Source organism: Vulpes vulpes, chromosome 7, assembly GCF_048418805.1.
Source record: "Vulpes vulpes isolate BD-2025 chromosome 7, VulVul3, whole genome shotgun sequence".
NCBI lineage: Eukaryota > Metazoa > Chordata > Mammalia > Carnivora > Canidae > Vulpes > Vulpes vulpes.
The window spans coordinates 23,421,887-23,441,919 of NC_132786.1; the positions used below are offsets into that span (position 1 = coordinate 23,421,887).

Genomic DNA, 20,033 nt, shown 5'->3' on the forward strand with positions numbered 1-20,033 from the left:
AAAGCCTTATGGCTGGACATTTAAATGGTCTTCAGTAGTTACACAGTCCTAATTAATCTGCAAGGTGAACCTGTGCATAAATCATTTTATGCATTTCTGATTATTTTCTTCATATAAATGGCTGAAAATGGAATTACTGCACAAAGACAGGGAAATCTTTAAAACTCTTGCAATCTTTTCAAGACCAGATTAACTATGCAACATGTTGATTTTTGTATCATTTGCATATTTGATAAATATTCCCCAACTTAAGCTAAGTAAGCAAAAGGCATAATTTTGTGGCAAATCAGTACTTCTGATTTTATAACTTTATCTGGATATTTCACTTGCTTATCCCCCAATTCCAGGGATGATCTGCTGAGAAGTGCAGTGTATCAGCCTCTACCTGCCATCTCTCCTGCTTCGTCTCAGAGGACCCTTGGGCCACCTCAGGCAGCTGGTGTAATTCTCTCCAACTCCAACATGGAAACCGGGGTTGCAGAGCTACCTCACTCTAGGCCGCAGCTGGCAATGGCTGGGGACGGCCTGTACATGGAGCCTCTCAGGTTTACTGCATGACCCCCACAAACACATCCACTCACGTGCCTGAGGCACCACCAGGTTCTGAAGTCCACCCAGGACTGCGGGGGACAGGGTGGAGCTCAGGTTCCTTCCAGTGGTGCCGTGTCATCCTGCATGGTGGGGGTGGGGGTGCTCTGACCCACCCCAGGCAAAGGCCCTGCAGGAGCACTGCCCCACTGTCATGGCCAAAGGGCCCAGGATGGCTGGCTCCCCTACCATCCCTGGTTTCATAGGTCTGGGTGCCCATCTGATGCTGGTGTTGCTTCTTCTTGGAGTCTTGGAGGTCGTTCTAACAGCCTCACCTACTGAGGCCATTCTGTCCCCTTCCCATGGACAGAGCACAGTGTGTTCTGGAAGCTCTCACATCTTTTAAGCACCCGGACCATGCACCCGGGAGATCCCCGATAGCAACCACAGTGGCACCAGCTGCAGGAGCCTGGATGGGACGCGCTCTCAGGCCCCTTCGTCCTCCAGCACAGCAGAACTGGGGTGCACTGGCGGGGTCCACATACCCTGTATCTGAGGTGCTCAGGCTGGAGCCGTGAACCTGCCCTGGGCCTGCGAGGCCCCTGACTGACCCTCCTCACCGGGGTGGCCACTGGGTTGAGCTGCAGCATCTAATGCTCCTGGACACCAAGGAAGAGTCGGGAAAGCATGCGCGGTCTCCACGTATATCTAGGGGTTTTTCCTGTCCTAGTTTGTGTGGTCGGCACACAGGAGAGAGGACTGAGGGACATCGGGTTGGGGGACTGTGCCAGCAGACCCATCCCAGACACTGCATGCAGTTCCCTGGGGTGTGAACCCACGTACTAGACCCGGAGAGGGTAAGTGGCTCTTGTGGGTGTTGTGGAGATGGTCCCAGCCCTGGGGAGGGGTGCTGGGAGTTCCACGAGAGGCATGAAGGGATGGCATACACGTCCCCAGGGCACGATGGGCTGCTCCTGAGTTGCAATCTCACTGAGGTTCGGGACTTGGCTTCTGTTCAGAGCCGACAGCCCTGGAGTCACTTTCTGGCTTCAGGCGTGTCCTGTTGCCCTCAGGGAACATCTCCCCTTCTCCTGTACCCCCTTCGCTCCCAAACCCCGAAGTCTGCAGGGCACTCCTCACCCTGAGCACCATGTCATAGACTTGACTGTGTCACATGAACAATGTTGGGATCGGCCACACTCCCCTAAGAGCCAAATGGTAGAACTGTCTTAGCTGGGGCTTCTCCCTGCAAACATCGAGGCACTAGCATTTCTGCCAGGATTTCGTTAATCACCACTGACATTTGAAGACTGTCCACCCAGGTGAGTGACAAGCACCCGGAGGGCTCATTGGAGGGGGGATCTGACACGGTGATCTCCGGTGGCTCAAGTGCGAGAGACAGAGGCCCAGCTAACCTGCAGCTCACAGACACATGTGACCCAGGTGACCTTGCACACATGCATGGTGTGTGTCACCACCGTCACCGCCCTCAAGGGGAGGGTCTTAGAGAACAGGCCCTGAGGCATTGACACCTTCTCCCCACCAGCGGGCCAGTCCGTGGCCCCTGAGACACCTGCATGTTATCCTTTCCAGGGGAGCGGGAGCCTTTGAGGCTGGGAGTTGGCTCCACACCGTGTTCTACAACTCAAAGGCACTTCGTGCTCAGAGGGATGACATGAAAGGGATGGCAGCATAAATCGAAGGGCATCCCTATGCTGTCCGTGTGACCCGGGTCTGTTGAGCGGGCCCGGATCTCACGGTGGATGCGCCTCTCCACAGCTTTGAAATGGTGGGACGGTCCTGGTTGAGGAAACACCTGGATTGATCATTCTCCCCTTTCCAACATTGCTGTTGCCTTTGGCCTAAAAATGACAGGTTCAAAGACTGTCATTAGCCTAAGTTGCAAACAGATTATATGTTGATATAATAGATGTTTTACCTCTAATTTTTGTTTTAGTATCTTCTTATAAATGGGTATCAAACCGTGTTGAACCTATTTATTAAAACTTCCCTCTGAAAGATGCCATGGTTGCAAAAGAAAACCTTTTCTCCTTATCAGAGGCTCCTCCTCAGCTGAAGACCGAGCTGGGAACCAGGGTTTGGGGTTGGGGTTTGGGGACTGAGAGGATCAGGCCCGCTCACCAGCACCCCAAACTCATCCTGCAATGTGCTACCCAGCTCACTTTGCTCCTGTGGCCCGAGCTCTGGAAAAATTACTTTCTCTTCCCTGCCTAAAAAATGCATCATTCTTTAAAAACCCTGGTAGTATGGACTGAATTGTGACCCCTGCCCCCATTGGCATGTTGGCCCCTGACCTCAAGGATTCAGGATGTGGTTGTATTTGGAGCTGGGCCCTTATAGATGTGATAGAGGTAAGGCTGTTAGGGTGGGTCCGAACCAGTGCAATTGGTGTCCCCATAAGAAGAGGAGATTAGACACAGACATGCACAGAGGGACAGCTGTGTGAGGATTCGGGGAGAACTGGCCAGCCACACACTGGGGAGGGAGGCCCAGGAGGAAACAAGCCTGCCAGCAGCTTGATCTCAGACCCCCAGCCTCCGACACTGAAAGAAAATACATCCCTGCCAACCTGGTGTGTGGCACTTGATTACGGCAGCTCTCAGAAGTGAATTCACCTGGCCACATGACACTTTCCATAGGATGCCATCCCAGAGATGGGCTGCTCAGGGCTCACCAAGTTTCCCAAACATGCCTTTTACCCCCACTGGGGATGGCATGCCCATGTCAGCTTCCTTGTAGGCTAGACTCCTCCAGGACACACTTATCTTGTCTCCTCTGTGGCCACAAAGCCTAGTGCCTGTTGGTAACAGATGCTCAGTGCTAACCAGGTGACTGGGGGTGCAAGGGCTCAACCTTTCCTTCCTTCTGAAGACCAGCATTGCCCCCACTGCCCCAGATCCACACAATGGACATCACCTAGCAGCTACCTGGTTGTCCCTACACTTACTGCTTTGGCTCAGGCCTCATCAGCAGCTGGTGAGCTATGAGGTGTGAGCGGGAAGGAGACCCAGGGAGTCCCGGCCCTGCTGTGCTCCTCGTGCAGGCCAGAGCCTTAGTGCACAGATGCTTTACTCCTGCCTGCAAGGTGGGCTAAGTGATGGGGGGAGGGCTTCAGGGTGAGAGGAGGGGCAGGGCCCTTCTGGCCAACTGACAGGTGGATGTAGAGGTAGGGCAACAAGACCATCAGACCCTCATCAATTCAAGAGCAGCACTAACCGAGGAAACCACATGGCAAGGCGTGCTACCAGCTTCAACTGCAGGGGAAGGCAGTCCAACCAACTGCAAGGTGACCTTCTACACCAGCAGGTCCATTTTGAGCAAAACCCAACTCAGGCCACGTTAAAAATGTCAACCCAACTGACGTCTGTGAGTTCATGATTGTCTGTTGATTACCAACAAAGTAATGAAGAGGAACTCGCCAGAAAGTTCCATGACTGAGCCAGTGATCACTTTCCCTAACACTTCACCAGGGTGACTATTTATCAAAGCCCAATGTGATTTGTTCACTTCTGTGAAATCCTCACCTTTTCTTGCCTTCTATGTAGTGAGAGGCCTCAGGACAAGATCTATGAATTAAGAAATACATGAAGTGCTCTCCTGAAGGTAGATGCACAGACACCCCACATTTCTGATTATTGGCACATCTGCCTTCAATTATAGCAGTGATAGGTTTGGTTGTGTTGTGGCTACCGTGTTCAGAGTTGGCTAATCACGGAAGGTGCTCCAATCCTATTTGTCAGGAACACTGCAGGTTTTCTTCAGGTCTCACATTTAGATCTGTTTTTTCTTTGTGTAGGGTATGAGGAGATGGTCCAGGTTCATTCTTCTGCATGTGGCTGCCTAGTTTTCCCAACACCATTTGTTGAAAAGACTGTCTTTTTTCCATTAGACGTTCTTTCCTGCTTTGTCCAAGATGAGTTGACCATAGAGCTGAGGGTCCATTTCTGGGGTCTCTATTCTGTTCCACTGATCTGTGTGTCTGTCTTGTGCCAGGACCTATCTTCATGAGTAAAGCTTTGAAATGGACCTTGAAGTCCAGAATTGTGATGCCCCCAGCTGTAGGTTTTTTTTTTCAAGGTTGCTTTGGCTATTTGGGGTCTTTTGTGGTTCCATACAAATTTCAGGATTGTTCCTGCTCTGTGAACAATGCTGCTGGTGTGGGAAAACTGGTATTATCATCACTTATTGTCGGGGTGCTAATTCTGGGACAGACAGCACAGCTTAACAAAAAACATCTTCTTTTGTAGTCTCACATTTTCTTCTCTCTGTCTCTCTGTCTCTCTCTTCCACACACACACACACACACACACACACACACACATACACACACGTTTCCATCAGACAAGAAGCAGAGAAACAGGCTAAGCTTCTCACAGGGAAACACTCTCAAAGTCTAAAGCTAAGTCATTAGAAGTGGAATAATTGCTTTCTGGAGTTTTCTGGGTTGGGGGGAGCAAGACACTCTCCTGGCCTTTGCTCCCTGGTGTGCACAGTAACAGGTCCCCCACCCAGCTGCCAGGTGATCACTTGCTGTTGGTTCAAGCTACAGCGAGCATCCCATCCCTGCCTTTCCTGGAGAGGCCCACTGAAGTAGCCAAATGGTGGTGCCCAGGACTGGCACGCTGTAGATGGAGGGCACCTGGGTATGTCAGAAACGAGAGGTTCCCAAGCCTCCGGAAGATTAGGAGACAGACTCTCCAGCCAGCATGAGCACTCGGGCAACTTGCTAGCCAATGATTTCCACTGGCAAATGTGCAGGTTTGCATGGAAAGTCATTCATTATCTCCCACTTAATCATCCATTTTAAGAGTTTCTGCGGGTTGGATAATTAAAGATATAGGATTTTATGGGGATTACTGCAGTACATAAAATCCCCAGCCATGTGCCAGTGCTGATAGCATATGTCTCAAGACCTTTAGAATCTGTCTCTGATCATGATGAAGCATTCCCAGGCCTCTGCTGAGGCTGGACTCATACTCGCAGACTTCCAGCCACTTCTGGACTGAGTCCTTGAGCTCTCTGTTCTCATGCAACAGTTCCAATGTGAGTATGAGCAGTGGGCAACACCTCCCTTGCCAAGACCAGGTGAAGACAGCCAAACAGTGAGGAAGCATGGCAGTGTATGCCTTCTTTCTCTGAGGGCTGGAATGCAGGCAGGCCTTGCTGGGGTAGCAGCTTTCAAACATGCTCTTCAATGGCCATAGCTTCCTGCTCATGCTCTAGGAGTAGGGGCTGTACCTGTGACTGGCTTTTAACAAACAAAGTGAAAGGGATGGGAAGTCACTTGTACAATTCTCTCTCAGTGGACTTCCAGGCTAGCATGCTTGAGGAAATAAGCTGCCATCTTAGAGAAGAACTGATAGCTGCCATCAGCTGACCCTCGAGGAACTGAATCCCACCAACAACCACAGAAATGGGCTCAGAAGTGTACCCTTCCCCAGTCAAGCCTTCAGATGAGACACAGCCCCGGACAACACCCTGACTGAGAGGCCCTGAAACAAATGGGTCTCTCAGAGCCCAGCTAAGCTGTGCCTAGATTTCGGACCCACAGAGACCCTCAGATAACAAGGTTGTTCTTTCAAGCCACTAAGTTTGGGGTCATCTGTTACACAGTAATAGATTGCTGAGCCTCTCAAACTAACAAAAGCTGATGACTGTCATGAACCTTTTCATTTTTCAACACAGCTATTCTTCAGAGGGAGGGGCTTCCAGGCATAAGAGTCATATGTTCGTTAGTACATGTTGAATTCCAGTTTTCACATGTTGACACAGAGGAGCATGTCTATATTGAACCCATGACGTGTATCTTCCATTCACACTTGTGAACGGCTACCCAATCTTGTATACTACTAGAATAGTGCTGAGTAGAGTCTGTGAGCCGTCTGATTTCTCAGAACCCCCTGTTTCACCTGGTATTTGAAAATAGACAACTCTGTCTTTTATTTACACTACCAGAGCAAAGACAAGAGAAGTTCAGCTCAGACCTCATGTCCATCAGGGGTTCTGACAAGGGCTTGGATGTTCACGTAGAATTTGAGGAACACATTGATCAGTGAGACAGTAATGAAGGGGCATCCTTCAGAAGGCAGGAGATGGATCAAGAGGGTGGCACAAGATGAAGGGAGAGCAGATGAAGAGAAAGGAAGATCAGCCCACCTTGTGAACCTGCTGGGGCTGATCCTGCCCTTGTAAGGCAAGGGCTGGGGCTCCTCTGTCCACAGCACAAGTATGCACCAGCTGGGGAGAGGAGCTGGGACAGTAATGCCATCAGTTCAACATGGCCACTTATTTCCTCATCAACAGACCTGAAACTTCAGGCCCCCTATGAATTATGTCTAAGAAATTGGCTTTAAACAAATGCAAACATGGGAAGCCTGGGTGGCTCAGCAGTTGAGCATCTGCCTTTGGCTCAGAGTGAGACCCCAGGATCCTGGGATGGAGTCTTGCATTGGGCTCCTTGAAGGGAGACTGCTTCTCCCTCTGCCTGTGTCTCTGCCTCTCTTTCTGTCTCTCATGAATAAATAAATAAAATATTGAAAAAAATGCAAACATAACAATCGTCACAAAGCTTTTGCTTCCTCATTTGCAGGTGTCCGTATCAAAGGGACTCTAGTAACACATGTATGGTTGTCTAAACAGAGAGCTCCTAGAGGCCCACCAAGGGCAGAAACCCATTGTGCCTAGTGTACTTTATACAAGGCAACCCCCCCTCCCCAGGATATAGGCACGCCTTTCACAATACGCCCTGATTTTTCAATACTGTTCTCTTTTTCTTTCATGTTTTGCTTTATCTCTTTTTAAAATGATGACCAATATCTTTTCTTTCTCCAGCTATCCTCCAAAGCCATGGGAAAGGCGGGAGGCGGGAGTTGTAAGCACTGGATGGAACCCCTGAAGAGGTCACATATGATTGCTCACAATTCTTTTCCACGTTGGTTTCCATTTGCAAGGACTGCCAGGCAGAGGGTCCACTCTTTCTGCAAGTTTATGTGCGGTATTTCTCCAGGACTCACTGTGTCTTCTGACACTCAGTGTGTGTAGATAAATCTCCACGAAAGACTTCCAACAGGCCTTCGCTGAAGCTCCATTTGAGATACGAAGCCTAACCTTCCACACTCATGGGCCCAGCTCATTCTCACAGAGTTTGGCTTATGCCAGCTTCTGTTTCTGAGAGCTGAAGTTCAAATCTTTTTACGCTATAACTCGAGATTTACTTGTGAAGTATGATGTTCTGCTCATGAGTGGCAACAGACAGAAACTGGAAAGGTCAAGATGCAAGATCTACCTCCAGAGATTGGACTAAGGTAGAAGAAGACATAAGAGAGCAGGCAGGTTGCAGGACATGGCTAGCTCAATGTCCAGGGGACTCACGTGCAACCCTGAATGACTCCGCTGAGCCAGCAGAGGAGCCAGGGTAGGAGGGGTTCCATCCTAGGCAGCTCAGAGGGGTTCAGTGATAGGGACAGGGGACACTGAAGTCTTGGTTTTTCAGGGCTGACAAAGAAGTAAGAACAAGACAGAAGCCAATTTTGCTTTGAGGGGATTTGATAAACCAGGTGAACTTGACCTTTGGCTCCCATGATCCCTGGGGGCATGGAGGATGGGGACAGAGCTCAAGGCTAGTCTTAGCCAGGGAATTTAAGAGGAATTCCCTCCCTCCCTTTTATTGTCCTTACCAAATCACTTCAGATGAATTAGGAAAAACAGCTCCTAAGAGCATGCTAGTTTTCTATCTTGAGCAAAAAGGGGCAAAAATAGCTCCTCTGAGTTTTCAAAACCAAACGCCATCCTCATACATTCTTGTATTTCAAATTCACATAGACCACCTGGTGGCCCATGAAATCTCAAGCCAAGATTTTGTCTCTTTCTTTTTTTTCTAATTTTATTCTAATTCCAGCACAGTTAACATACAGTGCTATACTAGTTTTATGGTGATCTGAGCTTGGGAGGACACTCAGGCATTTGAAGAAGCAAGTGAAAATCCTCTCTGGAAAGACCTAACTTCAAAGCAGGCCTCAGAAAAATCCCCACAAATAAAATCCCAAATAAAATATGAGCTCACAGTCAAAAACAAAAGTGCGCATGAGATGAGTCACCACGAACAAGAGACAACAGTAAGGGTTCATAGATGATTAAATCTGTACAGACTGCAGTTACTGGGAGCACCAGACACAATTGTTCCCCTTTGTAGGAAAGGATGGTGGGCCAGCCAGTGGGCGTGCGAACCTCACAGGTGCCTGGGTTCTGCATATGCTCACATGTATAGCTGACCAGAACCACAGACGGATACATGTGGGATGGGAGATACTGACATCAAGGGTAACTTTCCAGCTAGGATGGGTTGCAGCATAGCTGGATGCTGACAGAAATGATCCTGAGAGAGGACAAGAGAGATGGGGGTGGGGTGCTGTCTTTGAGCAGGGGAAAGTATCCAGGGGACGGAGGGCTGACCTCAGATGGGACCTCGGACATTTCACCCCATCTCAGGAGAAGGTGGCCGTATGTGTACACAGGTTTGGTGTTGGGAGTTGGGGCCGGGAGGGAATGGGTACAGGGGTTTGAAGAGAATCTAAGGGAGTGGGAAAGTGGAATGACTAGGGAAACAGAACAAAATTGCCAGATGACACTTGAGTTCAGTGGTCATAAATGCAGAATAAGATCCCAGTCTGGCATGAGTCAGGAGCTAGAGGGGCTTGAAGAATAAGCAGAAAACAGAACTATCACAGAACTGTCTCAGATGGGAAGCCACCCTGGGAACAGCACGGAGCAAGGCGACACTTGGGGTCTCAGTCAGGGGTTGGGGAGACGAATGAAAAACAAACAAAAGACCTAAAACAGAGGCAAGACGACATGTCAGATTTGGAAGGGCAGATCTAGGAGGCTAGTGGACACGCACACACACATTGGTCTCCCCAAAGAGAAGCAAAATAATAGAACAGAATGGTATTGAAGGATGCAATTTTTAAAAATTTTCCAGAAATAGAATAATTCTTACATCTACAGTCTTGAAGGGCATACCAAGGACAGCAAGCAATGGTGTCTTATAAAAGATGAGCAAAGGGGCGCCTGGGGGCGCTCAGTCGGTGAAGCATCTGCCTTGGGCTCAGGTCATGATCCCAAGTCCTGGGATGGAGCCCTGTGTACAGCAGCACACCTGACGCAGAAATTCTGAAAGGAGAAGGATGGGCAAAAACTGTCATCAGATACGGTTCATATTATAAACATTTTTTAAAGACACAGGAAAGGAAACTTACTGGACCTTTCTGGGGAAGAGATGGAAGGAGCACTGACCCTTTCAGGCACTCTCACCCACTGTGAAACTACAATTATTAAAACTATTTTATACTGAAGCATGAATAAATAGATCAGTGTGACAGAAAAGAACATACATTAGTAGAACCAAACACATGTAGAAGTTAGTGCAGAACAAAGGTGGAAGTTCACACCCATACCAGGAAACACGCGCGAGCCCGTATCATGTTCCGACAATGGTGCTGCCATCCGCAAACAAAGCACAGCTCTCTCCTCGCACAAATGCAAACTCTAGGATGATAAACGTCTGCATTTTAAACCCAAACTGTAAAACCACTGTAAGAAAACCCTGAGTGATTTTTTTTTTTTAATCTGAGAAGGTGGAATGGCTCTAAGTATGCCACTTACCCATGACACTGATGAATTATACTCAACAAACACACCAAAAAATGATCTTCACAAGGAAAAATGGAGTATAATCAAAAGGCAATGCAAAACAGGAAAATAGAAAATATTTGCCCAACGTATCAGAGAAAAAGACAAAGTCCTTATCCATACTTTTTTTTTCAGATCAATAAGAAAAAAACCCAACAATAGAAAAAAATGGCCGATTTTTATAAGTATGCATAAAAGAAAAGCCAAATAGCTCTTATGCATGTAAAAAGAAACTTGGTGACACTCACAATAAGAGAAATATAAACTAAGAATATAAAGAAATAATTTTTAAAGCCTGTTAGTTTGGCAAAGATCAAAGCACTTGATCACGTGGTAGGGTTGGTGGGAGGCAGGGAACCAGGATCTGCAGTCTCCATCATCATGATTTCGTGATGGTATAAATAGATACGGCTTCCAGGGGACAAAATTCGGTAAGGTCTACAGAAATGAAAATCTCATATACACCTTCCAGCCGTTCCACTTCTAGGACTGTATCCCGCACATGAGAATGGCATATATATGAGCGCACTCAAAGCAGAGCTGATGTGATGCCTGGGTGGCTCAGTGGGTGAGTGTCTGCCTTCAGCTCAGGGCATGACCCCCGGGGTCCTGGGATTGAGGCCCACAGGGAGCCTGCTTCTCCCTCTGCCTGTGTCTCTTCTCCCTCGCTCTGTCTCTCATGAATAAATAAATAAAATCTTAAAAAAAAAAAAAAAAGCAGAACTGGTTTTAGTTGTAAAAGCCAGACAGCATCACAGGAAACAGGTTCAATGAGTTGTGACCTAGCGATGCAGAAGCTGAGAAGAACGAGCCAGCTTGGGGTGCCTTATCTGAAACAAGATTCCACTATGACTGCTAATTGTTAATGCTTCCATCCAAGAAAATCTGTAGGACACAGTGGTAGAGAAGTGAACAGAAGGGGAAAAAAGTGTGTGTGTGTGTGTGTGTGTGTGTGTGTGTGACGTGTTTCTGGAAAAGGCTAACAGGTTCCACGGGGCGAAGGGGATAGGTGGCAGGGGTCAGGAGTGGGAAAAATTATTTTCGTCCTATATTTTTCATAATTTTTGAATTTTGTACACATGCATTGTTACTTTAAAAACCCTTCAAAATATAAATTGAGCTATTATTATTGTTTTTTATTTTTTTAGAGAAATGAATCCTTTAAAATTTCTGGTAGGAGGAAGCTTTGAGGTCCAGTTGAATGACCGACCAGATGATTCTGGAGCCCTGCTGTCTCATCACATCACAAAGTCACAGAGAATACAGCCCTAGGTCTGTTTTCAGGCTGGGCTGGCTGGGCACTCCCACCCCTTGAGGCAGTGGTAGGTACACAGTGGCCAGAGGCAGCAACAGTGCTCACACCCAGCAGGTGACACATGGGGTTGGGTGGCACGTCTACCCTTTTGGGGCCTAGGTTTTCTACCAATTAAGCACAGACCTCTGAGTGACCCTGCACCTGAGGCAAAATTCCCCTGGAGGGGGGGCGAGGGAGGTGCCAGTTTGTTCCTGTGTGTGTGTCCATGCGCTGCTCACTCTGCCCAGGGCTCACTTGCTGTCTCACTCATGCCACTTCCAGGGTCCCTTCCTGGCCTGCCTTCCTTCCTTCCTTCCTTCCTTCCTTCCTTCCTTCCTTCCTTCCTTCCTTCCTTCCTTCCCATGCCTTCCCCAATGCCTGCGTCTCGGGCCTGCACATCCCCAGGTTTGCAGAGAGAATGCTTGGGGTCTTGGGTCCCCACACGGGCTCAGCAGAGGCCCCAGACGAACTAGAGTCGTGCCAAAAACAAAACAAGGTGTAGGTGTTTCCTTGATAGCTAAGAAAACTAGTAAAAACATGGGTAAATTAAAGCTTTTACATCTGCCTTAAATGTTTGTAGTGGGAAAGTGTAAAATCAGAAATCTGCTCAGTGTAATTAGGGGATTGAGCTCGTCATTCTGCAGTGAACCTGGAGGGGCGCCTGGTTGGCTCTAGTCTGACTCTTGGTTTCAGCTCAGGTCATGATCTCAAGGTCATTGGATCGAGTCCTGCTTGGGGCAGAGGAGAGTTCACTTGGGATTCTCTCTCCCTCACCCTTTGCTCCTCCCTCTGCTCATGTTCTCTCTCTCTCTCTCTCTCAAAAATAAGAATAGAAAGAATAGAATAGAATAGAATAGAATAGAATAGAATAGAATAGAATAGAATAGAATAGAATAGAATAGAAAACTTGGAGAGCCAAGAAATGGGACAGGGGTGTGTGCGGGTTTGAGAAAGGCACATAGGAGAGGCTGGAAGGGTGCGGGGATGGCAGGCTCCGAGGACACCCCGTCAGGCAGTCCGGGGCTGGGCCAGTCTCTGATTCCAGCTGATTGACCAGGACATGCTGCTTGACCCATGTGTTCTCCTACAGTTCTGCCCTTATCCCTCCATTAAGCCAAAATACCACACACCAGCTCTTTCTACTTTCTTTTCCCCGCAGGGACCCACTTTCCCTGAGTGCCCTGGGTCCCTCAGGGTTCGGCAAGGAGACGATTGTGTGATGACCTCCAGGGTGCCACAGACCTTGCCTTGGCACCATCCTTGGGGGCCCCTTTCCAGGCACCCAGGAAAGGTTCTTCATAACCCTTTCTTACCTGAGCAACTAGGGTGACATTAGGATGCACTTGGGGAAACATCACATCTCCTCTTCATCTTTGCTATCACTTCACTCAGAGTGGACTCTGTGGCCCTGACTCAACAATTCTGCATGGCCTACAGCACCTATTTTTGGATTCTGCCTGGCATTCTGGTCTCACCTTACAATTCTGCACATTTACCCTTGTCTGGGGACACACACATGAATGTGCACACATACACACGAAGACACACAGACACGCATTTCTTAGCATACTTTTTGGGGAAAGCAGGGTTTTGGTTACGCGAGGACACACCAGAGTGCATACCAGCCCCGTTTCTGATTACAACCCCTACTTACAGGGCGACTGGCAGGGACTGGGTGGTAGTGCCCTGCCCCTCATGGAGCCCGGGTATCCCATGACGCCCGGAACCAGACAGGTACCACTGGGGGTCAGATGAGAGGAGAGTCCACACAGCCCAACGGTGGCCGAGTTCTTGAATGCAGATGTGCGTCCCCCGAGCCAGGAGCAGCAGATGCCGGACGGTGACGAGGCGGCTGTTCTTGCTGACTCTGAAGAATCCCTTCAAGAGCCGCTAATCAGAGGAGCTGAAGCCCACGCTGATTGCAGACTGCATCAGAATGTAAACGACAAAGGGACGCCACTCACAAGCAGCGTGCCTCAGCCACGACGCCAATTGGGGGCGGAGGGGGGGTGGTGGAGAAAGGAACAGGATCAGGGCAGGGCATCCCGTGCCTGAGCCCCTGGACCTTTTGGGATGGATGTGTCCCCCACTGACCGAGATGGCAACGGGCCAGAGACTGTGGGAGAGGCTTGCCCGAGGGCCACTGCCACACAGGGAGGGAGGGAGGGAGCCTGAGGACCACAGTGGACACCGCCGGCCTGCCAGGGAGAAGGGCTCAGGGGGTACAACCACCACTAACAGGGCCGGTGGGCCTGCCAGGGCACAAGACAACATCTGGGTCCCCTCCTTGCGATGCTGTGGGTGGAATGATGCAGGGAGGGAAGCTGGGGAAGCTGGGAGGGCCCTCCTGGAGAAGATTCCGGGCAGGAGGCAGGGAGAACCCAGGAGATAGCTGGACAGAGGCAGGTGTCCCGGCAGGTGAGCCTGTGGGAGAGGCGCTGCGGGGAATGGCACTCGGGCCCTCTGCCCTGTGCAGGTGGCCCATCCCCTGCAGCCAGCTCCTGAGCAGCTCCGGCATTCGGCACACACAATAGGCACAGACGTGCCTCCAGCAGCTCCGACACGCTGGGGCGGGTCTCTCCTCCCTGCGACGCGGCTGGAATACTAATACAAGGGTGACACTCGCACTGGCGGGAACGCTAACGCTCGCACTGATACCGATACTGGCGCCGATACTGGTGCCGATTGTCCTGCCAACGCTCAGGCCGATGCTGACCTTGACATAACCTGGTGCTGATGATATAACGCCAATGCCGACGCTGGCCCAACGCTAAGGGGAATAGTGGTAACATGGAGGCTACTGTTAGCGCTCGCAGTAAGACTAGTACAGATCATCAAGACTGATGCACATAGCTGACCCAAGTACTAACACTAGAGCTGACGTCAGAGCTGATGTTGACAGCTAATACGAATGCTAATGCTAATATTAATGTTAATGCAAATAGCTGATGCTAATATTTATAATAATGATAATAGCTAATACTAATGCTAATGCCCAGAGCTAATGCCAGTATCAATGCTAATGCAAATAGCTAATGCTAATATCAATAGCTAATACTAATGCTAATGCACATGGTTAATGCTAATATTAATAGCTAATACTAATACTGATGCCAAGGCTAATACTAATGTTAATGCAAATAAATAATGCCCATATTAATAGCTAATACTAGTGGAAATTCCCAGAGCTAATGCTAGTATTACCACTAATGCAAATAGCTAATACTAATATTAATAGGTAATACTAATGCTAATGCACATGGTTAATGCTAATATTGACACTAATACCAATGCTAAGGCTAAAACTAAGGTTAATGCAAATAGCTAGTGCTATTATTAATAGCTAATACTGGTACCAATAGCCACAGCTGATGCTAGTATTAGTGCTAATATGAATACTAATGCTAAGGCTGACATTAAGGCTGGGGCTCACACCAACACGAATATCAGCGTTAACAATAGCTAGAAGTTATTCATGTGTCCTGTGCAGGGCACTGTCCTACAAGCTTTACAAGTGTGGAAACCTGTTATCCCCATGGCAGCCCAACAGGGTACCCCACTACGACCTACTTTATAGAGGGGGAAGGGGAGGTATGGTGAGGATACACAAGTGCTCTGAGCTGCACATTTGCCAAATGGACTCTGGCTTATCCCAAATCTCAGCGGCTACCGGCCAAAGCAGTATGGCTGCAGGAAATTGAGTATTTGACCTGCCCTCTCAAATACACCCAAAATCCCCCGAGGAGGGAAGTACTTCACCGTGTGCAGGGGTCAATTTGAGTCCTATGTCCCGTTTGCGGCCAAATGAGTCAGGACTCGTGGCCCCAGACCCTATCCCTCGTGGGGACCAGAGCCCTCAGTGTGACCCAGAAACTCACCCTGCCCCTTGCAGGCACATGGGGGGGCACTGTCAGGTCACGAAGGGCTCCCAGGCAGGGTAGTGGGTGGCAGCATAGCAGGTTGTCTTCCTTGGAGCCACGTCTGCCTCTCTCCTCTCCTTGTGTGGTGTGAATCTCATGATGGATGGGGCCAAGTCTTTCCTTGGACTTCCTCACAGCATAAAACCCGGGGTTACACATGGGGGAGGAGCCGTGTCCCCCAGAGCCCATCATGGTGACATTTCAGCTTCTGCCCTGACCCCCATACCCTCTGCTGGGGCCTCTGAGCGGAGACTCTCTGGCCAGCAACACGTTCCTCCTCAGGACCCACCCGAAATGGTCATTCTGCGTAATTTTTTTTGCACATAGTTAACACATTTTGCATTAACTTATATTTACAACTTCATCAAGTTGACATTGCAAAATGAGAGAAGAAACCAGAAGTAAAATCGCTATCGCCGGCTTGGGAAGATGATTCAAATGGCTTATTTTCTCCATTGACTTCAACATACTCTCACTTTCCCTTAACAACTTCACACTTGAACAGACCAGACAGGTTGGTCACAGAGGGATAGGGTGTTGGCACCAGCCTTAGCTGCTAAGCCTCTGTGAGTCTGGTCTCTTCCGGGACGGCAGGCAGAGAATGGCAGCCGTGGGGACAGGGCGCCCCTCCCCACTTGGAATGGGCATCATGAGGACCAGTTCACATTCACACCCATCCCGTACCCCAGTGCCCCATCCCCAAATCTATGCCCTCCTTACCTTTCACTGAGTAGTGCCTGACCCCTTACCGTTAGAGGTTTACTTCCCCAATGAGGGTCTCCGGGCTGTGGTCAGGTGTCTATTTCCTAAATGAGGCCATTATCACTCACTGCTATGCTCCAGGGCAGGTGAGCATGGGAGGAAAGTCACGGAGCAGACTGCAAAGGCCTCCCCCCCCGCGATTCCTCATCTGTTAATAAGTGCACGTTATGGAATTTCTTACTGGCTATCCAGGGTCCATGAAGCCTATCCAGTGGGGGGAAGGCCCACCCAGTGTGGGGAGGCCCTTCCAGTCAGGGGAGGCCTGTCCAGGGGGGAGGCCCATCCAGTTGGGGAGGCCCAGTCAGTGGGAGAGGCCTATCCAGTCAGGGGAGGCCCGTCCAGTGGTGGAGGCCCATCCAGTCAGGGGAGGCCCATCCAGTCGGGGGAGGCTCATCCAGTGGGGGAAGGTGGCCGGGCACTGAAATGGAGGCAGGGCTGGGAGGGACTGGCCAGGTTAGAAACAGCAAAATGGAAACGCTTGTGTTGCTTTGGGAGTAAGGAAGAAACGAAGGCGGTGATGGCACTCCTGTCTTTATAACAAATCCCACAGTCCTCGGCCTGCTGTCTGGGGAGGGACGGCTGTGTGGAGCCGTGGGCACGATGACACGGCAACAGCACCCACAGAGCAGCTGGAAGCCCTCCCATTGCCCTCTCCAGCCAGGCACAGCCCAGAGTCTGACCACCTTGCCCACTGGCAATGCCTTCTGAGAAAACGACTCCTGGGCATGGGACGCCATCCTACAAGCCTAGTGACCGGCACAAGGCCTGCGGTGCCTCCCTCGGGGTTCTGGCTGGAGTTGGGGAGCCCAGGTGGCCCACGCACCTGGGCAGGTGATGCCAGTGGCGGCCCCCAAGTCCCAGCCCCTCCCACACCTGCCAGCCACACAGCCGTCAGCCTTCACCTGCCGAGAAGCAGGAATGTGGGCTTGACCATCTGCAGGCCTGTGCCTCCGGGGTAAAGAGAGAGAGGACAGACTCTGGGTGCGGGTGACTCATCAGGCTGCTGTTCAGCCTGGGCCCGACTTCCCATTGCTTCCCTTTGCCAGTTGGAGGATGTGATTTTGTTTACAGCAACAACCCTACAAGGGAACCCTGTACCACTGGCTGCAGTGCTCTGCCAGGTGCAAGGGAGGGACACGCCGCCCACTGTTCCCAGGAAGCGTGGCTCCCCTGACAGATGCTCAGGCGGGCTGCCCACCCCTCAGCCCCTCCACTGACCCCCAGAACTGAGGCAGACAGCTCCTGTCACCAACACCTGGAAGTCCTCGGGGGAGTGCCCAGCTTCCTCTCGTCGCATGTGCGTTTGTGTGTGGGTGGTGTGCATGTGCTGTGTGTGTAGGTATATGTGGTGTGTAAACTGTGGGGTGTGTGTGCTGCACAGCATGTGTGGGGGTGGTGTGTGTGTGTGTGGTGTGTCTGGAGTGTGCACTTGTGCACAGTGTGTGTGTGGTGTGTTGGGGGGATGTGCACTTGTGCACAGTGTGTGTGTGGTGTGTCTGGGGAGTGCATTTGTGCACAGTGTGTGTGGCATGTCTGGGGTGTGCACTTGTGCACAATGTATGTGTGGTGTGTCTAGGGTGTGCACTTGTGCACAGTGTGTGGTGTGTCTGGGGTGTACACAGTGTGTGTGGTGTGTCTGGGGGTGTGCACTTATGCACAGTGTATGTGTGTGGTGTGTCTGGGGGTATGCACTTGTGCACAGTGTATGTGTGGTATGTCTGGGGTGTGCACTTCTGCACAGTGTGTGTGTGGTGTGTCTGGGGGTGCACTTGTGCATAGTGTGTGTGTGGTGTGTCTGGGGTGTGCACTTGTGCACAGGTTGTGTGTGATGTGTTGGGGAGATATGCACTTGTGCCAGTGTGTGTGGTGTGTCTGGGGGTGTGCACTTGTGCACAGGTTGTGTGTGGTGTGTCTGGGGTGTGCACTTGTGCATAGTGTGTGTAGTGTGTATGAGATGTGCACTTGTGCACAGCGTGTGTGTGGTGTGTTGGGAGTGTGCACTTGTGCACAGTGTGTGTGTGTGGTGTGTCAGGGGGATGTGCACTTGTGCACAGTGTGTGTCATGTGTGTCTGGGGTATGCACTCATGCACAATGTATGTGTGGTGTGTCTGGGGTGTGCACTTGTGCACAGTGTGTGGTGTGTCTGGGGTGTGCACTTGTGCACAGTGTGTGTGGTGTGTCAGGGAGTCTCACGTTCTGCATGGCATGTGAGTGTGGCATGGTGGGGTGTGCGTGGGTGTGCAAGCGCCATGCGGTGCCCAGGCACACTCCGGCTGAGGCCCCAGCGTCTGCTATTGGCTGTCGGTGCGCCGCGCCACAGCACCCTCAGAGGCGGCCTGCCTTAAGCTCAGGGCGGCCTCCCCGTAGCCGCCGGCATGGAGCACACGCTCCCTAACAGCTCTGGCTGTCGGAGAAGTCGGCCTCACTCTTCCTGAGGTAAAAGGGTTCATGTTAGGTAACCCGGCTGCGCAGCCGAATCCGGGGAAGTGGTAACCGTGACGATCCTGACAAGGGAGATCGTTCTCAGTCATGATTTAGGTCACAGCTTCCTCAGATTGGCTATTGCCATAGCAACCAGAGCTTCTGCCTTTGCACGAGGACGTGTCGCACTATTCCTTAAGGTAAAGGAAAACCCAGGATCCCGGGGAGGAGACCCACCGACCCTGAGCCCTGGCACCTGGCACTCCGCGGCCCCCAGAGAAGAAAAGTCAACACTATGTCGTTTGGCGGTAGACCCACCTCCTTCTCCCAGGAACCAACCTGCCCACTGCCCTGGCTCTCCTGGAGGGCTTCTGGAACTCGATAGAATCAGTGTTGTGCCGGGTCTGAGGAAAACCAGACTAACGTAAGATCATCCAGGCCCGGAACACGTGTCTCGCCCCACCCTGAGGTACACGGAGGTCGCCGAGGGAAACCCAGGGGAGGGACGCTCACCCCCACCTTCACCCTGGGGGTCCCACCCCAGCCAGGCAGGACCCCGTCTCCAGCTGCTGGTGCGGGAGTATCCAGCCTGCAGGGAAGGTCACAGCCGCTGTCTGGGAAGCCCTCTTCCAGGGCTAGCAGTGCACCCGGGGCCTAGCAGTGAGCTGACTGCGGAGATGCCTTCCCGGTCACACATCCCTAGAGGCTGAGCCCCCGTGGACAACAGCCAAGTGCAGAGCCTGGTGGGCCGTACATCAACCCACACCCGGCAGGGCCAGACCCGCTCCTTGTGACTGGAGTGCGTCCAGCCCAAATCTCTCACTCAACCTAGCGGGTGTGGAGTGGGTTCACTGTGGGGGTCCCCAGGGCACCCGTAGGCTCTGGGTGTGGGGCCCGCAGACCCCAGAACAGAAGGTTGGCATCAGGCACATGGCAGGCGGTGAGGGAAGGGCAGGCCTCGGTATGCAGTTCCTGAGGCCCAGCCGGGGCGGCACCCCTGGACTTCCCAGGCAGATGCCCACTTGGGTTCCCAGGAGCAGCCCTGCACCCTGCCCCGTGTTTGTCACTGGCAAAGCCACACAGGCTTTGCTGCTCTGTCACCCTCAGGACAGCCCCACGACCTCGGAGGTGAGGGCACAGAGAAGCAGGTGGGCAGACCGACCACCCGAACTTGATGCGACAAGAGAGTGTCCAGAAGCTAGTCCTAAACCCAGGTGTGCAGGGAGAATTGTAAGACGGCTTGAGATCCCTGCCCTTGGGGTGTACGCCCCCATGATCCCCTTGCCTCCAACATGGGGGGAGGGCCTGTGAGCTGAAGGGTATCACTCCCAAGGCTGGGTTATATTCTGCAGCGAAGGTGGTGGGACCTCGCAGGAATAATCAATGTCCTTATCCAGTT

At 51.2% G+C, this 20,033-nt stretch overlaps 1 long non-coding RNA gene across 1 annotated transcript; it reads right to left on the minus strand.

Moving 5' to 3' along the window:
- Nucleotides 1-9,490: 9,490 nt before the first annotated feature.
- Nucleotides 9,491-19,040, minus strand: LOC140599649 (uncharacterized). The gene is made up of 2 exons (XR_012002534.1): nucleotides 13,185-19,040; nucleotides 9,491-9,717 (listed from the first exon to the last, which is right to left on the minus strand). It is a non-coding gene; the product is annotated as an uncharacterized lncRNA (long non-coding RNA).
- Between the last annotated feature and the right edge of the window lie 993 nt (nucleotides 19,041-20,033).